We start from the raw sequence: 6,165 nt of genomic DNA on the forward strand, positions 1-6,165 counted from the left end.
GCAACCCTGAGTAACTAAATGAGTGAGAGCCCTACTGTGGGGCACTGAGGAATTTAAATTACCCTGCATGTGTCTGATACTGTATTTACCCCCCATGCTCCCTCACAGTCACCTCTGGGGTGGAACACAGCAGCTGTTCAACTGCACCAAGCAACACTGCATGGCACTTTGGGTGAGGGAAGAGTGAACAGGATCAGTGAACCAAAGAACAGCCAGGCGGGGTCAGACCAAAGGTCCATCTAGCCCAGTGGTCTCCAACCTTTTTATGCACAAGATCACTTTTTGAATTTAAGATCAACCCAGGATCTGCCCCGGCCCTTCCCCGAGGCCCCAACCCATTCACTCCATTCCCCCCTCCCTCCCTTTCACCGGGCTGGGGCAGGGGTGTGGGGTGTGGGAGGGGGCTCTGGGCTGAGCCTGGGGCAGTGGCTTGGGGTGCAGGAGTGAGGGGTGTGGGCTCTGGGAGGGAGTTGGGTACAGGAGGGGGGGTCTGGGCTGGGACAGGGGGTTGGGGGGCGGGGGGGGGTGCAAGGTGCAGGCTCCGGCCAGGAGGCGCTTACCCCAGGCGGCTCGCACCCAGCCGCAGCAGGGCTCAGGCAGGCTGCCTGCCCCGGCCCCATACCGCTTCCGTAAGTGGCTGGCTGCTGGCACGTCTCTGCAGCCCCTGGGGTAGGGGACATCACATGGAGCCACCTCCCCCCTGCCCCCAGGGCCGCAGAGACGTGCCAGCAGCCAGTCACTTCCAGGAGCGGCATGGGGCCGGGGCAGCCAGGCAGCCTGCCTGAGCCCTGCTGCGCCGCTGGGCTTTTAGCAGCCCGGAGATCATGATCGACTGGCAGAAGCTCCAGGATCGACCAGTCGATCGTGATCAACGGGTTGGTGACAACTGATCTAGCCCAGTGTCCTGTCTTCCGGCAGTGACCAATGCCAGGTACCCCAGAGGGAATGAACAGAACAGGGAATCATCATTCTCTGTTGCTCATTCCCAATTTCTGGCAAACAGAGGCTAGGGACACCATCCCTGCCCAGCCTGGCTAATACCCATTGATGGACCTATCCTCCAGGAACTCATCTAGTTCTTTTTTGAGCCCTGTAATAGTCTTGGCCTTCACAACATCCTCTGGCAAAGAGTTCCACAGGTTGACTGCGTTGTGTGAAGAAATACTTCCTTGTTGTTTGTTTTAAACCTGCTGCCTATTAATTTCATTTGGTGACTCCTGATTCTTGTGGTATGAGAAGGGGTAAATAACACTTCCTTATTTACTGTTTCCACACCAGTCATGATTTTATAGCCCTCTATCATATCCCCCTTAGTCGTCTCTTCCAAACTGAACAGTCTTCTTAATCTCTCCTCATACAGAAGTCGTTCCATACCCCTAATCATTTTTGTTGCCCTTTTCTGAACCTTTTCCAATTCCAATAGATCTTTTTTAAGATGTGGGCGTCCCATGGATTTATATAGAGGCAATATGACATTTTCTGTCTCATTATCTCTCCCTTTCCTAATGATTCCCAGCATTCTGTTCGCTTTTTTGACTGTCGCTGCACATTGAGTGGATGTTTTCAGAGAACTATCCACAGTGACGCCAAGATCTTTCCTGAGTGGTAACAGCTAATTTAGCCCCATCATTGTATCTGTAGAGTTGGGATTATGTTTTCCAATGTGCATTACTTTGCATTTATCCACATTAAATTTCATCTGCCAGTCTGCTGCCCAATCACTTAGTTTTGTAAGATCCCTTTGTAACTCTTCGCAGTCTGCTTTGGACTTAACTACCTGGAGTAGTTTCATTTCTTCTGCAAATTTTGCCACCTCACTATTTACCCCTTTTTCCAAATCGTTTATGAATATGTTTGTGACTCCCTGGCACCTCTTATTCACCACTGTCATATCATTAGGATACGTTTTACACAAAGTATGCCCTGTGAGGTGTCATTCTAAAAGTCTTGATCTGCTAGACAGTAATATCTCATTGGATTGTACGTGCTATTAACGTATGGGAAGATATGAAGTTGGGCTATGTAGGTGTTACTGAAACATGTTGTGAGGTTGAAAACACTCACAAGCTGCCTTTCAGGTACAACTGCAAAAAGGCCAAACAATGTTAATGGCTTATTGAGGAAATGCACACAAGCACAAGGATTACCCCAGGAACTGTGTACAATAGAAACCTCACAGAGATAGCACTACACAATGGGAACTGTTTGACCCAGGTCACAGCAAAAGAGCTTTCCAGCGAGTGGGAAGAAGATATAAAAGGGGGAAATGACATCATGATGGTACCTCACTCTCCCTAAAACAACACACCTGGAAACATGGGGAACTGGGGAACATGAACTGGGGAAGTGATGGTCCCAGGCTAAAGGGATTCTAGGCAGTGTAGGAAAATCTGGGAAACCCAACCTGCAAGGCAAAGGCAGCTTGTGCCTTAAACCGTGGTCTGCTTTGATCTGTTTGTTCTCACTTAGAATCACTGAAACTCTGTCCTTTTGTAATTCATAAACTTATTTTATGTTTTAATCCAAACCAGTGTGCACTGAACTAAGGGGTCTGGGGAAAATCTCAGCTTGGTTACCACAAGTGTGCATGGTCCTCGTCACATTGAGGGAGAGGCGGACTGGGTGTTAAATCCATATACTGGCCAGATTTGACCAGGGCAGGACGTACTGTCTGGGGTGCTAGGCTGGGAGGCTGGTGGTCAGAAAGCCTGCGTGTAACTGCGGTTGGGTGTGTCCCTACCTGGGTGAATGCTGGTGAAAGTGCAAGACGGGGAGCGTGTCTGCAGCGTGTCACAGCAGCACAGTGTGAGGGATAGCCCAGGCCGGTGGGTCAGGGGCTCAGTGGTAGCCCAGCTCCAGGTGGCAGCCCAGGGGAACCCATCACAATGTTGGACAGCACAGGTCCCAGTTCAGAGCAATGGGGGATCCCACTATTCACCTCTCTCTATTCCTATCTTTTAACCAGTTACTGATCCATGAGAGGACCTTCCCTCTTATCCCATGGCAGCTTACTTTGCTTAAGAGCCTTTGGGGAGGGACCTTGTCAAAGGCTTTCTGAAAATCTAAGTTCACTGTATCCACTGGATCCCCCTTGTCCACATGCTTGTCGACCCCCTCGAAGAATTCTAGTAGATTGGTGAGGCGTGATTTCCCTTTACAAAAGCTGTGTTCAGGGCCAGATTTACCCTTTACGTACCCCTAGGCACAGCATCTTCACCACCCCGCCTACAGCTGATCTTTGTGTTGCACAGTTTTACAGAGGTGAGGCGCTCCTAGAACGCCAGTGGCCCTAGGCATGTGCCTGACTGGAAATCTGGCCCTGGCCATGTTAACTGTTCCCCAACAAATGGTGTTCATCTCTGTGTCTGACAATTCTGTTCTTCACTATAGTTTTAACCTGTTTGCCCAGTACTGAAGTCAGGCTTACTGGCCTGTAGTTGCTGGGATCACCTCTGGAGCTCTTTTTAAAAATTGGCATCACATTAGTTATCCTCCAGTCATCTGGTACAGAAGCTGATTTCAATGATAGGTTACAAACTACAGTTAGGAATTCTGCAATTTCACATGTGAGTTCCTTCAGAACTCTTGGGTGATACCATCTGGTCCTGGTGACTTATTACTGTTTAGTTTAACAATCTGTTCCAAAACCTCCTCTAATGACACCTCAGTCTGGGACTGTTAGATTCATAGACTCTAAGGTCAGAAGGGACCATTATGATCATCTAGTCTGACCTGCACAACGCAGGCCACAGAATCTCACCCACCCACTCCTGTAACAAACCCCTAACCTATGTCTGAGTTATTGAAGTCCTCAAATTGTGGTTTAAAGATTTCAAGGTGCAGAGAATCCTCCAGCAAGTGACCCGTGCCCCACGCTGCAGAAGAAGGCGAAAAAACCCCAGGGCCTCTGCCAATCCGCCCTGGAGGAAAATTCCTTCCCGACCCCTAATATGGCGATCAGCTCACCAGCCAGATACCCAGGAAAGAATTCTCTGTAGTAACTCAAATCCCACCCCATCTAACATCCCATCACAAACCATTGGGTATATTTACCGCTAGTAGTCAAAGATCAATTAATTGCTAAAATGAGGCTATCCCATCATACCATCCCCTCCATAAACTTATCAAGCTCAGTCTTGAAGCCAGATATGTCTTTTGCCTCCACTGCTCCCCTTGGGAGGCTGTTCCAGAACTTCACTCCTCTGATGGTTAGAGACCTTCGTCTAATTTCAAGTCTAAACTTCCTGATGACCAGTTTATATCCATTGTTCTTGTGTCCACACTGGTACTGAGCTTAAATAATTCCTCTCCCTCCCTGGTATTTATCCCTCTGATGTATCTATAGAGGGCAATCGTATCTCCCCATAGCCTTCTTTTGGTTAGGCTAAACAAGCCAAGCTCTTTGAGTCTCCTTTCATAAGACAGGTTTTCCATTCCTTGGATCATCCTAGTAGCCCTTCTCTGCACCTGTTCCAGTTTGAATTCATCCTTCTTAAACATGAGAGACCAGAACTGCACACACTATTCCAGATGAGGTCTCACCAGTGCCTTGTATAACGGTACTAACACCTCCTTATCTCTACTGGAAATACCTCGCCTGATGCATCCCAAGACCGCATTAGCTTTTTTAACAGCCATATCACATTGGCGGCTCATAGTCATCCTGTGATCAACCAATACTCCGAGGTCCTTCTCCTCCTCTGTTACTTCCAACTGATGTGTCCCCAATTTATAACCAAAATTCTTGTTATTAATCCCTAAATGCATGACCTTGCACTTTTCACTATTAAATTTCATCCTATTACCATTACTCCAGTTTACAAGGTCATCCAGATCTTCCTGTATGATATCCCGGTCCGTCTCTGTATTAGCAATACCTCCCAGCTTTGTGCCATCCGCAAATTTTATTAGCACATTTCCACTTTTTGTGCCAAGGTCAGTAAAAAAGATTAAACAAGATCGGTCCCAAAACTGATCCCTGAGGAACTCCACTAGTAACCTCCCTCCAGCCTGACAGTTCAACTTTCAGCCCTTTAACCAGTCTCCCCTTTAACCAGTTCCTTATCCACCTTTCAATTTTCAGATTGATTCCCATCTTTTCCAATTTAGCTAATAATTCCGCATGTGGAACCATATCAAATGCGTTACTGAAATCGAGGTAAATTAGATCCACTGCGTTTCCTTTGTCTAAAAAATGCGTTACCTTCTCAAAGAAGGAGATCAGGTTGGTTTGGCACAATCTACCTTTTGTAAAACCATGTCACCTAAGAAGAATGGCTGGGGTTTGGGAATCTTCCTCACTCTCAGCCATGAAGACGAATGCAAAGAATTCATTTGTGATTTTATCATCCTTGAATGCTCCTTTAGCATCTTAATCGTCCAGTGGCCCCACTGGCTGGTTAGCAGGCTTCCTGCTTCTGATGTACTTAAAAACATTTTGCGGTTAGTTTTTGAGTCTTTGGCTAGCTGTTCTTCAAATTCTTTCTTGGCCTTCCTAACTATATTTTTACTCTTCACTTGCCGGAGTTTATGCCCTTTTTATTTGCCTCACTAGGATTTAACTTCCCCTTTTGAAAGGATGCCTTTTGTCTCTCACTGCTTCTTTTCCTTTGCTGTTTAGCCACGGTGGCACTTTTTTGGTTCTCCTGTGTTTCTTAATTTGGGGAAGACATTGAAGTTGGGCCTCTAGTACGGTGTGTTTGAAAAGTGTCCGTGCAGCTTGCAGGGATTTCACTCTAGTCACTGCACCTTTTCACTTCCGTTTAACTAACCCCCTCATTTGTGTGTCGTTGCCCCATGCCCCCCCAGCCCGCTGCCGATCCATGAGCCCTCCTATTTAAGCCCCATTGCCCAACCCCAGCCTGAGCTCCACGCCCCCTGGCCACGCCCCAAGCCCCCTGCCGGAGTCTGTCCTGCCTCAGAAGCGGCCTCGCGCCCTGGCTCCCACCTAGGGTGACCAGACGTCCCGATTTTATCGGGACCGTCCCGATATTTCCTTGTTTGTCCCGCGTCCCGACCGACGTGCGGTCGGGACAACCGGACAAACAAGGAAATGCCCCGGAGCCTAGAGACCGGAAGTACTCGCACCCCCCCCCGCCCCGCCCCCGCCCCCTCCTCCTCCGATTGGCTCCCTCCCCGAATCCCCGCCTCTTCCCCGGGCTCACC

Source organism: Trachemys scripta, unplaced genomic scaffold (assembly GCF_013100865.1).
Source record: "Trachemys scripta elegans isolate TJP31775 unplaced genomic scaffold, CAS_Tse_1.0 scaffold_118, whole genome shotgun sequence".
Classification (NCBI taxonomy): Eukaryota; Metazoa; Chordata; order Testudines; family Emydidae; genus Trachemys; species Trachemys scripta.